At 52.1% G+C, this 22,310-nt stretch overlaps 1 protein-coding gene across 5 annotated transcripts in view; it reads left to right on the top strand.

Moving 5' to 3' along the window:
• Window positions 1–22,310, top strand: part of RGS12 (regulator of G protein signaling 12) — a 175,891-nt gene that overhangs the window by 102,620 nt on the left and 50,961 nt on the right. The window lies entirely within an intron of this gene.

The following is a 22,310-nucleotide window of genomic DNA, read 5'->3' as shown; positions in this document are numbered from 1 at the left end:
ATTGTTTTAACGGCCCTGATCTGAACAGGGCACAGCAGAGTTGTCTTGTTTCACTTTAGAGTTCTCTGGTCTTGTTGTTTCAGTTTAGTGGTTTTTTAAACTAGGTGAGTTTCTCCTGGGGGTTCCTTGTCTCTGTGCTCACAAGTTTTTTCTGTCTTTGAGAATTGTTACATAATTTGTCAAAAGTTATCATTTTGCACTTCATCTTCACCTAATTTGCTGGGTGTGAATCTGCATTAAGACCCTGGAAGCGAGAGGTGTGGGTGCTGGGGCTAGTGGCAGGGCGCCCTCTTTATTGTAAGTTGAACAAAAACTAAGCAGAGTTTCTAGAAACTTTCCGTGGTCCCCCGACTGTGGGCTTTCATCACTGGCCTCCCAAAGGCTCCTAAAGAGCTTCGAGGCCCCTCCCGGGCCAGGGGCCCTCCCTGCCCGGCTGCCGGGAAGGCCACAGAGGGAAGGCCACGGAGGGAAGGCCACGGAGGGAAGGCTGCGGAGAAATCCTCCTTGAGTCACAGGTGGCCAGCACAGTCCCGGGTCTGTATTCTTTGTTTTCTGTTTGTTTTTTTTAAATAAAAGGAATTATGTTACCTGTTTTATATACAATACTGATCATGTCATTTAATCAGTCTTAATCTGGGAGTGGGAAAAATGTTCCAAATGAAAAGACGTAGGACCTGTAACAAAATCCACATAGAAGTGGGCGATTTCCCTAGTATTCTGTTGATACTTGCCATTTCTGCTGTGTTCTAACTGATCTTTTCTGGCAGAGGATGTTCGTTTTGCAGGAAATTTGTGAATTTGAGAGAATTACTAATAGGTTCCATTTAATCATGCGCATTTAATATTTATTCACCTCTACAAGTTCTCTTCTGTCAGCAGTAGATGCAAGGAACTCCAGGGAGTTTCCTGGCTGGGCTTCTGTGCCTCTCTAAGAGGTGAACTTCCCAAGTGTGGGACCCCTGACACCCTACCCACCCTAGGGTCTTGCTGGGGGCTGGGGGTCTCCCCTCCCCCTCCTGTGAGTCCCTGGCCCTCTGTCTCCTTCTCCTTCTCCGCCTCCGATCCTGGTGCCCCCAGGGACGGGCTCCCCTCCTCCCTGCAGACCCCCCCCGCGGAAGGAGGTGGGTAGGAAAGGATGGGTGCTGCTTCAGGAGCCCTCCCGGCACTCAGGCTGCATAGACAGACCCGTGTGTTTTAGCCACATTTCTAGACTTTTAATTATTTGTCCGTCTTGATTGTCCTTTCTGATCAGGAGCCTAATCACACTTCCGCAGTCTGATGTGAGTTCCAAGGGTGGCTCTGATGCTCTGCTGTAGTGCAGGTGAGGACACCGAGGCAGAGGGGTGGGGTGACCGAGGTCACACAGACACTGAGTTCAGAACGTGGGGCCCGACCTGGCCACCTCCTGCCTCCAGGGCCCCTGGAGGCCCCACTGGGCCCCTGCCCCCCTGCCCACGGTGCTCGCCCCGATTTCCTCAAGAGCCCCAGCGCCTGCCGGACCCACGTTCCTGGGGCCCCCACCATCTCTCCTGACCTCTGCCTGCCCCGCGAGGGCCAGGCCCGTCTTGCCGCGGGCCGAGAGGGGCTCCTCCCGGCTGCCATCCAGCCGTGGACCACGTGCGCTGGGGGATCTGGGCGGGCCCCGTCCCCCGCAGCACTGCGCTCGGGCTCCCCAAGGGCGGCCCGGGAACCCCTTCTGAGCTGAGCGTGACTTACAGGCCGGATTTGGGGAGCAACCTTCCTTCACAAGTTGGGGACCGTCCAGGCAAGTTTGAGTGACTAATAAATAATTCACGCAGAGGTATTTTGTGTTCACTCAACCATGGCACTGAGATAATTGGGCTCAGGCTTCTTTCTTCCACACTGCATGTTGTGCTTTCGCTGTAAATACTCGTAGTGTATAATTTTGTGGCTTTATCCCAAAGGAAGTTGCTCAGTGCTCGTTCTGCGATCTTTGTCACCTTGAAGGTACTTTTCACTTTCTCAGGGTGAGAGACTCCCTTGGCCAAAACCATCCTGTGCAAGGAGGGCCACGCTAGTGGCTGTGGGGGGCAGGCCAGACCCCTGGGGTGAGGTTTGGGGAGACTCAGGAGGCTCAGGAAAAGAACATTCTAGCTGTTAAAGAGGGGCTGGAAGATACCACGCTCTGCCTCATGGGGCATTGTTCACATGGTTATCAAACATACCAAAGCTCGAGGCTGACCTCGACAGAGGGGACAGGTGGCTGCCGCTTGCGTGTTCATGGAGAAAGAACTGCCCGCTTGTCCGCTTCTGGGGTTTTGCCCAGTGCAGCTCCACTGTAGTAAACGTTTGTTCTCACATTGTATTTCACGTTCTTTTTTGCTCTGCCAAGCAGCTGTGCCAGAATCCCCCCTTCCCCCCAACCCGTGGAGCCCAGCACAGGTGGAGTGTTCCTGCCGTTGCGGTGGAGAAGCGGGGCTCAGCAGGAGCGGCGTGCCCGTAGCGGCCACATCCGCGAGCCGTGCTGCCTTGGGATCACCGGCCAGTGAGAGCTGGCCCAGGCTTTAGGGGACCCTTGCCGCGACACCTCGGTTTTGGCTGCTTCGTACACACGCCAGATTAGCTCGAGTCTCCCCTCCCAGCGTGCCTGCCCTAGCCTTCCGGAAAGGCCCTGTGAAGGCACAGCCGTGCCCCGGCTCCGCAAGCCCCTCGAGGCGCGGCTGCTGCCCCACCCTTTGCACCCCGAAACAGAGCTCAGCCGGCGCCTTTCCGGGTCCCCCGCTGGCCCCCGCCCCTGTTAACCCCGCCCCTCCCGGGCCCCGCCCCAGCCCTGCAGCTTCTCTGCCCACCGCCCCTGCCTGGACTCCAGGCAGCAGTGACCTGCCTAGAACTTACGCCCTGCCCTCCTCATCCCCCAGGGCTGGGGGACGGTGTTGGGTGTCACGGCCCAGGCCCAGCGGCCTCACCGGGGGTCCTCCCACCTGGTTTCCGGTGGGCGCTCGGGTCTGCCGGTGGCACGCACTGTTCACTGCCCACGCCTGCCCCTGTCCCGTGTCCTTGTCCTCCCAGCACGACTTTCAGCCGACCGGGGTTTAGCCGTCAGGGCCCTGGCTTGTCTGGCCCTCCGCCCACCCTCCGGCCCCCACGCTAGGAAGGGGCCTCCACGCGGTAGGGGCCGGCGCTGCTTGCGAAACGGGCCATTTCTGGGACGTGGACTCCCCAGGCGCTGGGCTGGAGGCGTCCAGGGGCCCAGGCGCCTGACCGCTTGCCACTCGCTGGCGGAGAAGAGCGTGCCCGTGGAGGCTCGGCGGGGGTTCACGAGTTGAGCTGCTCTCAAGGCGGCGGCCTCCAGGTGGTGGTCAGCGGAGGCTTGATCCTCGGCTTCCCACTTCTACCAAGACGGCCGCTGGCCTTTCTGTTGCATTGCATGAATCTGTACATGGGTTTGCGCAGAATCGACGTCTTGACAATATTTAGTCTTCCAATCCGTGGGCATGAAATAGCCTTCCAGTTATTTAGATCTTAGCAGGGCTTTGTAGTTTTCTGTGTATAAGTCCTTTACATCCTTGGTTAAATTTGTTATTAGGATATTGGGTTCTTTTAGTTGCAATGTATTCTTATAATAAACTATTTTTAGAGAAGTTTTGGATTACAGAAAAGGATAGGGGATTCCCATTTAGCCCGCCCCTCCCCCACCTACATTTGCTCTTGTTAATACGGTGCTTTTGTTACAATGATGAATCAATGTTGAGGCATTGCCACTAACCAAGGTCTGTAGTTTGCATTATGGGTTATACTCTGCTGCGTACAGTTTTGTACATTTTGGCAAATATATAATGACATGTATGCATCATTGCAATATTGTACAGAACAATTCCAATGCCCTAAATATGCCCTGTGTTCTACCCGATCTTCTAGTTGCAATTTTAAATGGAATTTTTTTCTTGATTGCCTCCTCAGATTATTACTAGTGTCTAGAAACACCACTGAATTTTTTGGGTTGATCGTGTACCCTGCCACTTTACTGAATTCATTTATTATCCCTAGTAACTTTCTTGTACATTTTTTCAGGACTTTGTATATATAGAATCATGTCATCTGAAAATAATGAAAGGTTTACTTCTTTTCTAATTTGGATGACTTTTATTTCTTATCTAACTTCTGCGGCTCGGACTTGCAGTGCAATGTTGAATATCAGTGGTGACCGTGGGCATCCTGTCTTGTTCCAGATCTTGAGGGAAAGCTCTGTCTTTCACCCCTGAGTATGATGGTAACTGTGGGTTTTTCATTATGCCTTTTATCACGTTGAGGAAGTTTCCTTCTATTCCTAGTGTTCTAAGTATTTTATCAAGAAGGGTGCTGGATTTTGTCAAATGCCTTTTCTGCATCATTTGAGATGTGGTTTTTTCTCCATTCTGTTAATGTGGTGTATTATATTTATTGATTTTCTTATGTTGAGCCACCCTTGCACACCTGGGACGAATCCCATTTGGTTGTAGGGTATAATTCTTTTAAGACACTGTTTGATTTGGTTCGCTAGTATTTTGCATAAGAATTTTGCATCTGCATTCATTAGAGATATTGGTCTATAATTTTCTTCTCTTGTAGTATTTTTATCTGGCTTCGGTATTAGGGTGGTGTTGGCTTCAAAAGTGAGTTAGAAAGTGCCCCGTCCTCTACAGTTTTTTGGAAGAGTTTGAGTGGGATTGGTGTTACTTCTTCTCGGAATGTTTGGTAGAATTCACCAGTGAAGCCGTCTGGTCCTGGGCTTCCTTTGTTGGGAGGTTTTTAATAACGATTCAATCTCGTTTGTTTGTTTGTTTTAAATTTATTTATTTATTTCTCTCCCCTTCCCCCCCACCCTGGTTGTCTCTTCTTTGTGTCTGTTTGCTGCATCTTCGTCTGCTTCTGTACTGGAATCTGTGTTTCTTTTTGTTGTGTCATCTTGCCGTGTCAGCTCTCCGTGTGTGCGGCGCCATTCCTGGGCAGGCTGCACTTTCCTTCGTGCTGGGCGGCTCTCCTTACGGGGTGCACTCCTTGTGCGTGGGGCTCCCCTACGCGGGGACACCCCCGTGTGGCAGGGCACTCCTTGCACGCATCAGCACTGCACATGGGCCAGCTCCACTTGGGTCAAGGAGGCCCAGGGTTTGAACCGCGGACCTCCCATGTGGTAGACGGACGCCCTAACCACTGGGCCAAGTCCACCGCAATCAATCTCTTAACTTGTCATTGATCTGTTGTAATCTCCTATTTCTCCTAGAGTCCATGTAGGTAGTTTGTGTGCGTCTAGTAATTTTCCGTTAGGTTGTCTAATTTGTTCCTGGTATCCTTTTCTGATCATTTTTATTTCTGGGGCATCAGTGGTAATGTTCCCCCTCTCATTTCTGGTTTTATTTATTTGCATCCTCTCTTTTTGTTTGTTAGTCTAGCTAAAGGTTTGCCAATTTTAATGATCTTTTCAAAGAACTAACTTTCGGTTTTGTTCATGCTATTGTTTTTTTATTCTCTATTGATTTATGTTCTAATTATTGTTTTTTCTTTCTTCTTGCTTTGGCTTTAGATTGCTGTTCTTTTTCTAGTTCCTTCAGGTGTGCAGCTAGACCTTTTATTTGGGCTCTTTCCTCTTTTTTTAATATAAGCATTTAGGGGTTTAAATTTCCCTCTGAGCACTGCCTTCACTGTGTCCCGTAAGTTTTCTTGTTTTCAATCATCTCAAGATAATTACTGATTTCCCCTTTAGCCCATTACTTGTGTAAGAGTGTGTTATTTGATTTCCATATATTTGTGGATTTTCCATTTCTCCACCTGTTAGTGATTTCCGGCTTCATTCCATTATGGTCAGAGAAGATGCTTTGTATAATTTTCAATCTTTTAAAAAATTTTGGGGCTTGTTTTGTGACCTAGCACGTAGTCTGCCCTAGAGAAGGATCCATGAGCACTTGAGGAGAACGTAGGTCCCGCTGTTTCAGGGTGCGGTGTTCTGTGTGTCTCTGTCAAGTCCAGTTCACTTATCATATTATTCAAGTTCTCTGTTTTCTGATTGATCTTCTGTTCTAGATGTTCTATTTATTGATGAGAGTAATGTATTGAAATTTCCAATTCTTATTGCAGAGGTGTCCATTTCTCCCTTCAGTTTTGCCAGTGTTTGTCTCATGTATTTTGGGACACCATGGTTAGGTACATAAATATTTAAGATTGTTATTTCTTCTTGGTGGATTGATCCTTTTATTAATATATAGTGTCCTTCTTTGTCTCTTGTAACAGATTTTAACTTGAATTGTGTGATTGTGTTTTATCTGATATTAGTGTAGCTACCCCAGCCCTCTTTTGGTTACTATTTGTATTGATTATCTTTTTCTGTACTTTAACTTCCCACCTTTCTGTGTCTTTGTGTCTAAGGTGAGTCTCTTGTAAACAATATATAGTTGGATCGTGCTTTTTAAAAATCCATTCTGCCAATCTGTGTCTTTTTATTGTATTTTTTATTTTTAGGAGATCCCGGGGATTGAACCCAGACCTCGTTATGGGAAGCAGGCGCTCAACCACTGAGCTACACCCACTCCCCAAATCTGTGCCTTTTGTTTGGAGAGTTTAATCCGTTAACATTCAGTTTTAAGACTATAAAGGCAGTACTTCAGGCATTTTTTTGTTTCTCTTCCTTTATTGCAGCCTACTTTTCTGTACAAGTGACCTTTCGGGATGTATCTGGCTTATCCCATTCTCATTTCTGTTTCTGTGTATGTTATAATACTTCCTCTACCTATGTTTATAACCTACTAATTTGAAAAGATACAAATTTAGCTTCAATAGCATACATATCCTCTATTCCCATCTCTGTTTCCCCTCTTTATGTTGTTTTGTCCCAAATTACCTCTTTATGTTTTGTATGTCCCTTATCAGGAAATACGATTATTTCTTATTGGACTCTAAATCTTATAGGAATTAAAGGGTAGCGTTATAGATTGAGGATATGGTACTATTGGGTTTTGCATTTACCTATTTAGTTCCCTTTACTGACCATCTTCACTTCTTTACACTGCTCCAAGCCCGTCTCCTGTCTTTTCCTTTCAATCTGAAGAATGCCGTTTAGCAATTCTTGTAGGGCAGTGTTTTAATTTCCTAGGCTGCTCAAGCAAATAGCATGAATTGGATTGTCTTAAACAATGGGAAATTATTAGCTTATGGTTTTGAGGCCAAAAGAAAGTCTAAATCAAGGTGTCATCAAGGTGATGCTTTCTTCCTGAAGACTTTGGTGTTTTGGGCTGCTGCTGGCCGTCCTGGGGCCCCTGGCTTGTCACATCGCAAGGCACGTGGTGGCGACTCCTGGTCTCTCCCTTCTCTTCCCGGCTCAGCTTCTTACCTCCTGTGGCTCTCTAGCTCTCTGTGTCTGAATTTCATTCTGCCTTAATCTAGTAATTAGATTGGGCTGGGTCACACCTTGCCTGAAGCAGCCTCATCAGAAGGTCCCACTTAGAACGGGTTCACCCCAAGGAATGGATTGGATTTAAGGGCATGTCTTCTGGCGGTGCTCACAGCTTCATACCACCAGCAGGTCTTCTGGTGATGAACTCTCTCAGTTCCTGTTGATTTGTAAATGTTTTAAATCCTCCCTCATTTCCGAAGGGCAGTTTTGCCTGATAAAGAATTTTTGGCTGGCAGTGTTTCTCTTTCAGTACCTTAAATACATCCTGCCCCTGCCTCCTTGCCTCCATGGTTTCTGATGAGAAATCATTATTTTGTCTTTGTGACAACTTGCTTTTCTCTTGCTGCTTTCAGAATTCTCTATTTTCCTTTGGCATTTGACTTTCTGATTAGCATGTGTCTCGGAGTTGGTCTATTAGGATTATCCTTTTTGGAGTACATTGTACTTCTTGGACATGTATATTTATGGCTTTCATAAGAGTTGGGAAACTTTTGCCATTATTTTCTCAAATATACTTTCTGCCCCTTTTTTCTTCTTCTGAGACTCCTATGATACATGTTTGTGCACTTTGTGCTGCCAATCATGTCTCTTTAGATGCTGCTCAACCTTTTCTATTCTTTTTCATGTTCTTCTGTGTGATTTTGATTGTCCTGACTTCCAGTTCACTGGTTCTTTCTTCTGCATGTTCAAATCTGCCGTTGTATGCCTCTAGTGTATTCCCCCACCTTGTGGCTTTTTGCATGCTGCCTGCTGTGTCCATTCGCTGTGCGTTCTTCTGTGTCTGTATTTATTTCCCTCCCCCCTTGTGGCTTGCTTGCCGTCTGCTCTCTGTGCCTATTCACTGCATGCTCCTCTGTGTTCTCGCTTGTCTCCCTCTTTTTGTTGCGTCACCTTGCTGAGTGGCTCTCCATGGCTCTTGTGGGCTGGGTGGTGCTCCCCGGCACTTGAGGACTTGGTGGCACTCCGCAGCCTGTGGGCGAGCTGCCTTCACAGAGGCCCTGGGACATGAACCCAGGGCCTCCCATATGGTAGACAGGAGCCCAGCTGATGGAGCCACAGCCGCTTTCCCTCTAGTGTATTTTTAATCACCATTATTGTCCTTTTCACCCCCATAATTTGTTTTCTTTTTAAACTTTCTAATTCTTCTTTTTGAACACACATTGTTTTCTTAATATCCTTTAGTTCTGTATCTACCATTAGTTTATTTCTATCCATATTTCCCTTTGTCTCCTTGAATTGATTCAGGAGATTTGAACTTCTTGATTAGTTGTTCCAAAATTTGTGTTTGCTCTGAAGTTTTAACTTGTTCATTTGACTGAGCCGTATCTTCTCATCTCTCAGTATGGCTTATAACTTTTTGCTGGTGTCTGGCATCTGGTTGTCTTGCTGTGCTAGCTCTGAAGGTGAGCTTCTCCCTCCTTACTAGGGCTTTACTCAGCTGGCTGTGTTAGAGCTCTTCTCCAACACCTGGCCGGCTTACGCTGCCCCTTTCGAGCAGCCTGTGTTTCACTCTCAGATTTTCCTGCGTCTTCTGCACCTGCTTCTTGCCCGGGACGCGCAGTACGACGTTAAAGACTGCCCTTTTACCTGCAGCTGTTTCCTCTGTCCCTTCCCCAAGAATCCTGATTTGTTCTGTTTGTTTTTGTGCTGCTTTTGTGACAACTTCTCTGCCTCACTCAGCGTCCCCTTTTTATTACACTTTTCAGTTCTGGGACTGGTTCTTCCAGCAGTCCTGTTCTCTCTTACCCCCCCCCCCCTTTTATTTTCCATGGGGCTTTTCTGTCTCCTGTTGGTTAATTTCTCAATAGGGTATCCCACCACAGGGGGCCTGCTGGGGTCAATCCATAAAGGTCCACGTTGTTTCGCTGAGGTGGGCCAGCAGGTCACTGACGGGGTTGTGTGTCCCGCTTGCTTCCGGGGGCCTTTTTGTAGGTGTGTGCTCGCGCAGCCACGCGTTCCTCCCCGGGACGGGCGTCCTCCGGCGCCTGGGCCTGCCGCGTGGGGCTGCCGTGAGGCGCGGCTGTGTGTGCGGGCAGGAGGGTGGCCGCGGGCCTCCGTGGCGTGGGGACAGCCAGGCCCTGGCCCGCCTCGCTTGGCGCGCGCCCCGCCTTTGAGCTGCGTGCCTGTGGTCGGCGTCCAGCCCCTGCCCTGCCAGCTCTGCCCCACGGGCCAGGTCCTCGCACGTCGCACGTCGATCATCGATGCGTGCACCGCGCCGCCTTGGGCTCTAAGCCCGCCCTCCACCCCCCAGCGTGGCCTCCCCGCGGGGCGCTGGACACGGGGCGGCCTGGCTGCGCTGAGGCCGGTGGCCCAGGCCCAGGTTGTGTCACGAAATGACCGCATCAAAGACCGCTGTTGACGAGAAAGGATTTTACATGGGTTCCAAGAAAATATTTTTTGAAAAGGGAAAAAGAGGAAAGTAGACTTGGCCCAGTGGTTAGGGCGTCCGTCTACCACATGGGAGGTCCACGGTTCAAACCCCGGGCCTCCTCACCCGTGTGGAGCTGGCGCATGCGCAGTGCTGATGCGCGCAAGGAGTGCCGTGCCACGCAGGGGTGTGCCCTGCGTAGGGGAGCCCCACGCGCAAGGAGAGCACCCCGTAAGGAGAGCTGACGCAACAAAAAAAGAAACAGATTCACGGTGCTGCTGATAAGGATAGAAGCGGACACAGAAGAGCACACAGCAAGTAGACACAGAGCCCAGACAAGTGGGGGGGAAGGGGGAGGGGGAGAGGGAGGGGGAGAGGGAGGGGGAGAAGTAAATTTTTAAAAATTAAAAAAATAAAGGGAAAAGGAAAGGAGTTCCAGTGGTCATGCCCCAACCGCCCTGCGCGGTGACGGCGCCCGGGCCCGGCGCTTGTGCTTTGCGGGCGCCTCGTCACCGCTCGAGGGCCTGCGGTGTCTCAGCCTGCGCCCGCGACCCAGCGGGCGCCGTGCGGGCCGGGTTAACACAGGAGGACCCGCCGCTCACTGTGGTGTTACAGGCAGTCCAAGCCCTGAGCGGAGCACCCAGAGGTGGTGGCGAAACCAGCCCCAGTGGAATGACCCCGAGGAGGCCGCGGGTCCTTGGTGGGGGCGCCCCTGGGCGGTGGGCGGGCGTGCCTCAGCGCCTCGGGCCACAGGGGCCCTTCGGGCGGGCGGGCCACCACCTCCCCCTCCCACGCGCTGCCCCAGTCATCCCAGAGCCCTGACCTCCCCAAGGAGCCCCCTGGCGCCACCTTCCCCCCCGCCAGCAAGGGTCAGAGGGGCCAGGGGAGCCCGCCCGGTGCCACCCACGCCTTCACAGGCCTGGGCCTTGGGCAGACGGGGCCAGGGGGGCCAGGGGAGCCGGCCCGGTGCCACCCACGCCTCTGCAGGCCTGGGCCTTGGGCAGAGGAGGCCAAGGGAGCCGGCCTGGTGCCACCCATGCCCCCGCAGGCCTGGGCCTTTGTTCTGAGTCTCCTGGAGACTCTTCAGCGCACAAAGGGTGCTCTGTTCCCGAGGGGAAGTCAGCGCTCACGCTCGAGACGGTTTGGGAGCGAGTCTTTTCTCAATGTCAGTTACTTGATTTGCAGACACACGTCTTACTCCTAACTCTTCAGTGGTTCAGTAACGGTGTTTTTGTCCTCAGTTTATTTCCTTAGCTCTGTTTTCTCCCCCTTCTCTCCCAGAATGTGAAGAACTTCTGAACTTCCTTAGGCTGTGTTTTTTCCCAGAACAGCCTTCGTGTTTGTCTTTTGCATGCTAGAATCTTCCGTCCGTCGTGCATGTACTCGTTCAGCCCCCATCCACCTTGAATTCCCCGTGTCTTCCCCACTCTCCCGCATTAGTGAGAATGTTCAGGATTTGCTGATCCTCCTTCCCCACAGTAAGTGCTGGGAACTCCTGGGGCAGGGGTGGGGGTGTGGGGGCGGCAGACAGACTCACACATCCTACCAAAACCTTTCGTCTTTACTCAACTTTTCTTGGCTTCCTTTTTCTTTTTTTTCTCTGAGGTTCGTGGCATGAGATAGTGTTCTCTTCTCTGGGTGCTTTTTTTTTCTTAAAAATAGAATTTTAAATTTATCTCGTTATTAGAGAAGTTGCAGGTTTACAGAAAAACCGTGCAGAAAATACAGAGTTCCCATATACCTCCTGTTTTAGTTTGCAAAAGGCTCCCAAGGCAATCTACCAGGAACAGGCTGGCTCTGCACGGGGGTTGTTAGGGTGCTGGCTTACGGTCCTGAGCGGCGGAGTCCACGTCGGGCCTCATCGGGGACGCGTGCTCCCGAGACCAGCTTGTGCAGCTTCTCCTTCTCCCCGGGTCTCATGCGTCGGGTCTGGCTTCCTCTCTGCTGGGATCTGTTGGTTCCCGCTTCTTGGCGTTCCCTCTGCTCCTGTGGCTTTCTCTCTTTCTCTGTGGCCTCCTCGCTTTGTATTACTCCAGTTTATAAAGGACTCCAGAAAGAGGATTAAGATCCACCCTCGATCATGCCCTACTGAAGTGATCTAATCAAGACGAAGATCCCTTAACAGCCTAATCAAACGGTCCCACCTACAACAGGTTCTACACCCACAGGAATGGATTAGCTTAAGAACATAATTCCTGGGTCCACAAAAGACCCAACCACCATATTTCCCCCACCAACACAGTTTTCCCTCTTCTTAACAACCGTCACAGGTGTGGCCCCTTTATTACAGTTGAGGAGACAATATTATTATAATTATACTATCGACGGTTGTCCGTAGTTTACATTAGGGTCTGCCGTTTGGGTTGTACTGACCTGTGGTTTTTTAAAAAAATTTATTCTAGTAGCATATATTCAACCTGAAATCTCCCGTTTTATCCACTTGCAACTGCTCAAGTCGGTGGTGTTGCTTACATTCTCCGTGTTGTGCTGCCATCCCCACCATCCATCACCAAAACGTTTCCGTCACCCCACACAGAAACTCTCTACCAATTAAGCCTTGATTCCCCATTCCCTACCCTCACTGTGGCCTCTTGTAACTTTCTGACTTTATACATTTCCTTATTCTAATTATTTCATGTCAGTGAGATCATACAATATTTTCCCTTTTATATCTGGCTTATTTCGCTCAACATAATGTCTTCAAGGTTCATCCATGTTGTGGCATGTGTCAGAACTTCATCCCTTTTTATGGCTGAATAATATTCCATAGTATGTATATGCCACATTTTATTTGTCCATTCAACTGATGATGGACACCCGGTCTGCTTCCATCTTTAGGAGACTGTGAACAATGCCGCTCTGAACACAGTGTGCAGATGTCTGCTCAAGTCCTGCTTTCACTTCTTCTGGGCATGTATCTATCTAGTAGTGGGATTGCTGGGTCATATGGTAGTTCTATATTTAGCTTCCTGAGTAACTGCCAAACGGTACCAATTTGAATTCTTTCTCATTTACTTCTGTGTATGTTTTTCTGATATTCTCTCTGTGGGTATCATGAGGCTTAACTTTAACATCCTAATTCTCTAGCATTACTCATGCTTGACCTGGTGCCTACTTAACTTCAGCAACCTGCACAAACACTGTTCCTACCCCTCTCCGTCTCCCCACCTTTTAGTTGCACATGTTACAAACTGTATCTTCATACATTGTATCCCGAAACCTTAGATTTATCATTACTTTTATTCATTTGCATTTGGAACCTCTAAGAAGCAAAGAGTGGAGTTATGTAACTAAAAATAACGCGTTAGTCCTGGCGCTGATAAACACCCGTATGGAACCCTTTCTTGGGGGTCTTATTTCTTTACGCTGCTTCCATCTGCTGTCCTGCGTCCTCTCCTTTCCTTCTGAAGAACAACCTTTAGCACTGCTCGTGGGGCAGGTCTGGTGGGAACAGACTACCAAGGCTTTCTGTTTATCTGGGAATGTCTTATTGGCTTTCCAATTTTGAAAGGCAGTCTTGCCAGATATAAAACTCCTGGTGGGCCGTTGTTTTCTCCCGGCTCGTTACTTCATCCCACTGCCTGCCTGCCTCCCTGGCTCCTGATGTAAAGCTGGCCCCGAGGCTCCCCGTACAGAGCACGTGCCTTTTCCATGCCGCTTTCCCGGCTCTCGCCTTGTCCTTGGCATTGGGCGGTTTGGGCGCTGTGTGTCTGGGCGTAGTTCCTGAGTTTACTGTTTGGTGTTTGTTGCGCTTCTCGAATGTGCATGTTTGTGTCTTTTGTTAAATTTGAGAAGTTTCCTGCCATTATTTCTGTAACTATTCCTTTTGTCCCCCGCTTTGGGGACCCCCACAATGTGTGTATTGTTACATGTTATGCGGTCCCGTGGGTCTCCTAGGCTCTGTTCCCTCTTAAAGTCCTTTCTTCCACCGCTCTGCAGCCGACTCGTTTCCAGTGTCTTGCCTTCGATTCCTCTTACTTTCTTCTGCCAGCTCCAACCTGCTGTTGCAACCCTTTATGGATTTTTTCATTTCATTACTGTAGTCTTCAACTCCAGTGTTTCTGTTTGGTCCTTTTTACAATTGATGTCTCCTTAAGGAGATTCTTATATTGTTCATTCATTGTTTTCCTGATATCCTTTAGTTCTTTCTCTATGCTTTCCTTTATCTTCTTGAACATTTTGAAGGTCATTTTTTTCTGTAATTCTTTGTCTAGTATGTCCAAAGTCTGCTCTTCACTGATGGTTTCAGAACTGTTATCTTGTTCCTTTGGATGGGCATCATTTCCTGTTTCTTTGTTTGCCTTGTAATCTTCTGTTGTACACTGCACATTTTAATATTTTGATGTGTTAGCTTTGGATTTGCTCTCTCAGCTGTCTGGTCCTTATGCTTGTATTCAGCTGGTGATATGGCAGAGATTTCCCTGAGTACCAGGAGCTGATGAAAACAAACTCGTGCAAAAAATACCTCTCGTGATCTTTGCAAATTGGCTCTGTTGGCAGGTGGCCTTGACAGAGCCTATGTCCAGGAGGGGTGTCCTCTCCTGGGCGTGTGCTTGCTTGTGTCCTTAGCGATTGTCCCATTTACAGGAATCCACATGCCCCGCTGCTCTCTGCAGTAGAGCGGTGGACCCCTCCCCACACACACCTGGTCTAACGTGTCTCTAAGCTGTAATCCTTCGCCCCTTCCTGCTTTGGCTTAATTGCTTCCTACACTGGCTTAACTGTCCACTGGCTGCTTCTGCCTGTAGGGCAGTTCGAGGGGGGGGCGAGCCTGAGCAGCATTTCCTGCTTCAGCCCATCACGCTGCACCGACATGCATGCACCCCAGGATGTGCGTGGGGTCGCCCTGCTCCCCGCGGACCAGGGCCCGGGCCCCCAGGAGGCACAGGCTGGCTCCACGCCTCACCAGCAAGCGTGCCACGGCTTCTCCTACCACTTCTAAAGCTGCCGTTTCTTGCTCTCGCATCTGCCCGTTACTGCAGCCCGCTAACTGTCTTCTGGAGTTCCATGGAGGCGGGCTCTGGCGTTTGTCTTGGTTGTTCAAAGATTTGGGGGCGCAGCTCCCTGGACCGTGCGGCCCTGCCCACGTGGTCCTGGCTCTCCTCCAGGGGCGTCTGTTAAGCTTGCGGCTGACTTTTCACTCCAGCCCCCTGCACACCCGCCTGCCCTGGGCGTTGGGTAAAGGGGAGTCGGTGACCCCTCCTCACTGGCCCGTATCGCTGGGAGCTGTCACGCGCGGCTGCTTCCTGCTGTTTTCAGGTGGGGCTTAGGGCCTACAACGGGAGAAGGAAAGTCAGCCCCCCGCGATCGCAGCCTGGAGATTGTCGGTCCTCGCCTCAGCCCGGTCCCCCTGGCGCTGGGTGGGGCGAGGCTCTGGTCCAGCTGCTCCCTCTCCAGGCCCCACAGGGGCCCTCCCCAGTGCTTGACCAGCCCTGACCGCCGGGGGCGTCTGTCCCTCCTCTCAGCCAACTGCGTGTCCAGTTCAGGACAGTGGCCACGTTTGAAGGCCAGAGCTGGCGGGGAATCCCCGGTTCCTGCTCCCAGCGTCGGGCTCCTCCGCCCTCCGCAGTGCAGTCTGCACCTCTGTATCTGGGCCGCCCCCGGCTCTCTCGTCCATTCGCTTTACAATTTCGTATTACATTTTGGTTTCTAGAAGTGACCTATCACTTTAGGTGTTTGCGATCCGGAGGGCTTTAAACGTCTGCCTGGGGCGCAGGAGTCCCCTTCACTTAGAGGAGAGCTCCGTGCTCCTGGGGGTTGTGACGGGCGCGTGATGTGTGCGGCTGCACACCTGTCAGAGCTCCTTAGCCGGCTCCACACGTGGAGCGAGGACCTACCTGGGCATGGAAGGACCCAGGTTCTCTCTGCCGCTTGCCCGCGGGCCTCGTGGGCGAGGCGTCTTCTCTTTCATACTCTCATTTCATCGTCTCCCCTGGCCTGATGGAGGTTTCCAAAATAATTTCAGGAGAGGAATAATTTGACGTAGCTCCCGCGGGTGGGAGGGGCGGAGGGCCTTCTCCAGGGCTCTACCCGGGTAGCTTGTGCTGGGTGCGTTTTGTTTGTGTGGACCCAGTTTGGGGTTTGTTGAGCTTCAGACACTTTCCACCCGTCCTTGCTTTTGGAACATCCCTTAGCCACTGCTGGCTTCCCACAGGCCTTTGAGGCTTGTCTGTTGCTAGTCATTTTTCTCCCCTTCGGCAGCTGGGAATTGGGTTCTCCAGTGAGACCTCTGCAGCTCCTTCTCCCTGGTTCTTTTCTCCTGGCACCCACAGAGCCCCGAGCCTCAGCCTCCCCTGATTTGACTCTTGAAGGGGGTGGGACCGCCGTGGCCTTCCCGGCTGCCCTGCCTTCATGCGAGCCGTGGAATCCTCCCGGCAGCGGCCGGGCGAGCGCAGGTCTCGCCTCGTCTTCTCCTCCCTTCAGGAACCCCAGTCTCGCCGCGCTGCTGGTCTGCTTTCCAAGCGCTGTCGCGTCAGAAAGAGACCAGAGGCAGGGAACAAGGCCAGCCCAGCCGCCCCTTCGCGGCCAGACGCGGAGTCATCATGACATGGCCGCTTTGCCTCATCGTATTTGGGGACTAACAAAACTCAGGTCATGACATGTCCTTGCGCAGAGAACTTAGTGGCTGCCCTGTTAGCTGAAGTGTAAACCTGGCCGCACGGCCTGGGGAGTGACCCTTGCCCACCGGCCCGGCCGCGGGGTGCCCGGTGCCAGTGTGGTGGGGCTGCAGGAGCACTGGTGAGGGGTCGGCGCCTCGCCCGGGGCCGGGCTGCTGAGCGCCTCCTGGCCCGCATGTCCTCGTGGACGCCATCAGGGCCTCCCCCGTCAGGCTTCACGGCGGCAGACGGGACGAAGGCTGCCTGAAGCCGCTGGGAGGTGGTCTCTGTCGTCGTGTCCTGAGCCCTAGCTGGGGGCGCGGCCGCGGCTCCCTCCAGGACCTGGTGCGAGGGGCTCGGCGGTGGCTGCGACGCTGCCCTCCCTCTGTTTGTGGGACTTGGGGCAGCTCCCTCCTGAGGGGCCCTGCCTTGCACAGCCCTAGGGGAGCCCAGGGAGTGCCAGGGGTCGGTTCCATGCCTGTCACGCCAGCTTCTGCGGAAAGCGAGAGGCCGGGGACGGTGGCCGGGCCGAGGTGGAGGCGATGAGAGCCGACGGCAAAGCCCCTAGCCGTGTTTCGCTGCTCGGAGCGAAGCTTCACGACGGTCCCTTGTCCCGGCCCGGCGGTGGGGGAGAGCTCCCGTGCAGATGTTTTGAAACATCCAGGGAAAGCCGAGTCGGACAAGCCTGACAAATCTGCTTTTCCCAGGCTTAAAGGCCCCACCAAGCCCCAGCTCACAGGCCAGCTCGTCTCTGAAGAGCCGCCGCGGGGCAGCGGGCGGAGCGGGGCGCCAGGGGCCGTTCTGCTCTCGTGCCCGGCCTGCTCGCCGGCGTGCAGAAGGGGCCACGGGCAGAGGAGCTGCTGCCCTTCTGCCCAGCTGCTCGAGCTCGGGCTCCCCGTGAGGCCACCACAGACCACCTGGTCGTACCTGCCGCGTCCTCCTGCCATCCGGTCAACCAGTCCTGCTTGGTGCTGGCCACTCTCCTGGGTGGTGCCCAGGCAGAGGCTAAACCACGGGTGCCAGGGCCCCTCCCCGCCCGCCTGCCGGGCTGGCCAGGGGCACCAGCATGCCGCAGTGCCCACCCATGCCGGCCCCCCTCTCCAGGACAGGCCACTGTGAATGCAGTGCCGGTGACAAATGTCTCATCGTTTCCTTTATTCTGTTATATGAAGTTACACTTTATGTTAAATGACCCTAATTTAGAAATGCCACTTTTCTCTTACATTTCATGGTACTGTTCTGTTCAAGCATTTCAGATGCGTTTGTTATAACCGTGTGTATTAGCCAAAGGAGCACTGATGCAAAATACCAGAAATCTGTTGGCTTTCATAAAGGGTATTTATTTGGGGTAGGAGCTTACAGTCACCAGGCCATAAAGTGTGAGCTACTTCCCTCACCAAAGTCTCTTTCCACGTGTTGGAGCAAGACGGCTGCCGACGGCTGCGAGGGCTCAGGCTTCCTGGGTTCCTCCCTTCCCAGGGCTTGTTTCTCTCGGGCTCAGCTGCTCTTTTCTCTCCACAAGGCTGTAGGCTGTCAGTGAACGCTCTGCCTCTCTCCGGGGCTTCTTCCCGTCTAAGGAGCCGTGTCTCCTCCTCTGTGTTTTCTCCTGTGTGTTCAGTTCCCGGGCTCCAGTCAAAACTCCCACCTCTGCCCTCTGCCGTGTCTCTTCTCTGTGAGACCCCCCACCACGGGCCGAGACTCAGCTCCTGACCTGGCCCAGTCAAAGCCCTAATCATACTTTAATCAAGTAAACCTCTGAATCCGATATAATCTAATATGCCCAGAAGAAAAGACCCGTTCACAAACATAATTCAGTATCTGTTTGTGGAATTCATAAATGATGCCAAACGGCCCCCTGGTCTTGAAGCAGCGGGAACCGTTTATTGCGTAATTTACTCTCAGAAGACGAACCACGGCCAGCGGGCAGCTGGAGGGGATTTCCTCTGCAGCCAGCCCCAGGCCAGGAGGCAGAGCGGGGCGGCCCAGGACCCCCACGCCCCCCCAGTCCCCGCACCGCAGGCGGCCACGGGCTCGGCGCCTTTGGCCTGGCTTTCAGTTTAAGGCCGCGCGCCCTCTTGGTGCTGGTCTCTTGGCGCAGGGCCAGGTCTGAGCCTCGTGCGGCCGCGGGCGGCGCTCCTTCCTGGGCAGCGCGTCTCGCCTGTTGGTCCCGCCTTCTGCTGGCCTCGCTGTGGCGTTAGGGCGGTGCTGCCAGACCCGCGTGCACAGGCCTGCGGGGACGCTGCGCACGTCTGCGGCGACGGGCCTGGGGGGCTGGGCCACGATCCCGCCCGCGGCGTGGGAGCCCTGGTGCTCCTGCTCAGTGCACCGCGCCCGCATCTTCCCTGGCACCGTCCTCGGTGGCACACCCGGTGCTCGTGGCTGTGGCTCTGCTGTCCTCTGATGAGCGAGAGCTTGGGTGCCTTGCCATGTCCATTGGCCATTCGAATATCCTCCTTTATGAAGTATTTTGCTCGTTTTTCTATTAGATTGTCTTCCTTTTCCTTACAGAGTTGTAGAAATTTTTTTTTACTTTCTGAAATTGGTTCTTTGATTGGATTTATGTATGTGGCTCTCTTCCCTCTCTGTGGCTTACTTCCTTAATCTCTTAATAGTGTTTTTTGATGACCGGAAGTTCTTAATTTTAATATAATCCAGTTTATCACCTTTTCCTTCACTGTGATGCTTTTTGCGTCCTTTTAGAGCAAACTTTGCCCCTCCCAAGATCATGAAGGCAAAGCCGGGATTGTTTCATTTTCCACGTTTAAATCCTGGACCCACTGGAATTGGCCCCTTGTGTGTGTGATGTGGGTGCATGTGGCGCTCGGCCGACCGCTCCGGGCTGGAGGACGAGGCCCTCCTGCTGCACGGGAGTACGCGTCCGTCGGCCTGCTGCTCACATGTCTGTCTGGCCTCCACTCTGCTCTGTTGGTCCAGCTGTCCAGCCTTGTGCCAGGACTCACCTCGCCATCCCTGAGGCTTGGGGATGCACTTGTGCTTCTCCAGCTTTGATTTTCTCCAAGCCTGACTCGGGGGTTCCTGGCCCTGTGCGATTCCTATAGATTTTATTTATTTATTTATTTATTTAGGGTCATAAAACAGTTTATATATTTTAGAGCCAACTTTTAAGTCATCAGCAGAGTCATCCACAGCCATCCCCACTTCTGTCTAAGCGCACTGGGATGTAGCAGATTTGGAATCTGCGTGATGCCTTCGCTGGAAATGTTACCACAAGCCACAAATAGCTTCTGTCATAACAGTCGGACAGTTGAGTTTTAAAAATTGTTCCATGGTGTGCATTTGGGTCTCGGTTACATAACCACATGCTGTCTTGCTTCCCCCGGAATTAAACGCTAGCTCTGGGTTGCTGGCCTTTCTGAACACCCGTTTCTGTGGATGACTGGCCTCTAGTCACCTCACAGCAGCACTGAGTGAGATCATCACGGGCAGCTGTCCCCCCACACGCCTTGTCGGGGGCAGGGAGAGGGAGAAGCCTGCAACGCAGACTCTTCGGGGCTGAGTGTCGAGCGTCGCCCGGGGGAGGCCGCGCCCGCCTCCGGGTCCATGTGCTGAGCTGCCCGTGCCGGGGCAGGACCAGGGGCGGGAGAGGCCGTGGCCTGCCCGGCCGGGGGAGGAGGGCAGCAGGGGCCGCGGGTGAGGGGCTGCCCCGCGTGGGCGTGAGGCGGTGGAGGAGCAGTGCCGAGTGGCGGGAAGCTGGGAGAGAGCTGCAGGGCGCGCACGCGGTGGGGGGGCAGCTGGCTGGGGGCAGGAGGGACCCCCGCGACTCCCGGGCACCGGCTGGGGCAGCGCGGGGCGACGGGGCGTCTGCGGGGTGGGAAGGACTAGGGCAGAGCAGCCGACGGTGCCATGGCAGAGACGTCTGCTCCGGCCGTGCTTCTTTCGAGTGTTCATTGAGCGTGCGGTGGGATCCGTGGACGTCGGGCAGGCGAGGGTGGAATGCAGGGAAGCGGTCGGGGCTGGAAGTTTAAATCTAGGAGTCATCAGCGTGTCAATGTAATTTAACGACCTGGTCAATCTGAATCATCAGAGATCTTGCAGAAAAGGTGACTCTCAAAGAGGACAGGGCGGGAGCGGCCCGTGAGCTAAGGGGACACCGAGACATCAGCTGGAGATTCTGATTAGAGAGGTAATAGGACGTACATTAAATTAGAGAATGGGCCCTGCGGCAGAACTCGCTTGCCTCGCGCCCTGGCTCTGCTCACCTGGGAAATGGGCGCACTGAAAGGACCCTCCCTGCGTGGTTACGCGAGAGTTAGCGGTGAGCCAGCACGCGTGGTGCCTTGAGAACTCCACGGCACACAGTGACAGCCGCGTGCGCCAGCAGCCGCCGCTGGTTGTGCCTTTGCTTTAGCTGCTTTACCAACACGCACCGGAAGTGGACGGATTGCCTGGGTGGGCTGGAGGAGAGGAGGCCAGGGAGAGGGGGAGGGCTCAGGAGACAGATGCTCAGTTCAGTTTGTTAAAAGTCACGCTCAAAACAGCACAGGAAGGTTGAAAATAATTGAATGAAAGAAGATATATCAGGCAGATATTAAGGGCAAAGAAAGCTGGTATAGCAAAATTAATATCAGACAAAAAGGCAGCAAAAAAAGAAGAAAGATGGTGACGTTCAACGAAGCCGTAGCATCACATTTCTCAAGCAGAACCAGACGGAGCCACAAACACAGCCTGAGCTTGATCAAGCAGAACCAGACGGAGCCACAAACACAGCCTGAGCTTGATCAAGCAGGGCCAGACGGAGCCACAAACACAGCCTGAGCTTGATCAAGCAGAACCAGACGGAGCCACAAACACAGCCTGAGCTTGATCAAGCAGGGCCAGACGGAGCCACAAACACAGCCTGAGCTTGATCAAGCAGAACCAGACGGAGCCACAAACACAGCCTGAGCTTGATCAAGCAGGGCCAGACGGAGCCACAAACACAGCCTGAGCTTGATCAAGCAGAACCAGACGGAGCCACAAACACAGCCTGAGCTTGATCAAGCAGAACCAGACGGAGCCACAAATACAGCCTGAGCTTGATCAAGCAGGGCCAGGGGGCAGGCGCTCCTAGTGTGCACTGTAGTATATCGTTTTCAGAAACTGAGAGATGAAGCTTATAGGAAATTAGATTACAGAGGATTTGTATTACAAAATAAACCAATTAAATCTCCATATATATGGAGAGAGAGAGAGAGAGAGGACTTTACAGCTGATAGTGAATATGCTTTAGGTACATGGAATATATACCAACTTGACCATATCATATGCCACAAGTGTGGACTGTGGTTGCTACAAATTAAAATAATTTTATTACATACAGATCACATCTCTTGTTACCAATCACAAAAGAAAACAAAAATAATCCATATGTTTGAAAATTTAAAACCATACAGGAGAAAATTAAAATGGAAATTATAATACAATTTAGAACTGCTTGACAATTATAGTACTGCTCATCAATACCAGTTGGATATAGCCAAAGTGGTTTTCAAAGAAAATCATGTAGCATTAAATGTATATATTAGAAAAGAAAAAAGTTTGGAAATGTAGGAAATAAACTTTCAACATACTAGGAAGGGAAAATCCCAACAAAATAAATGCAAATTAAGACTGAGGCAGTAATAAGGGTAAAAGCAGAAATTAACAAAATAGAAAACAAAACAAATAGTATGTAGCTGGTTAATAAAACAAAAAGGTAAATATTTGGCAAGAATAATAAAGAAAGAGGGAGAAGACAAAAACAGCACCAAGAATGCTCAGAGAAGACCTGAGAGGACATGTGCTCTTAGTCAGGCTGTTCCCAGGCCCCTGTGAGGCTGGCTGCGGGCTGAAGGGGAGCCGAGCGCAGAGCCCTGTGCAGACCCACCGGGCTCTGGCTGTCATTCGCCCCAGCTCCTGGCACTCAAGGACGTCTCTCCCTAACGCTAGCTGATTACAGTCTTGAGGATCAGAGACTGCAGTA

This window comes from Dasypus novemcinctus, chromosome 1, assembly GCF_030445035.2.
Source record: "Dasypus novemcinctus isolate mDasNov1 chromosome 1, mDasNov1.1.hap2, whole genome shotgun sequence".
Taxonomy (NCBI): Eukaryota; Metazoa; Chordata; class Mammalia; order Cingulata; family Dasypodidae; genus Dasypus; species Dasypus novemcinctus.
The sequence above is the reverse complement of the archived record's forward strand: the minus strand, read 5'-3'. Positions and strand labels throughout refer to the sequence as shown.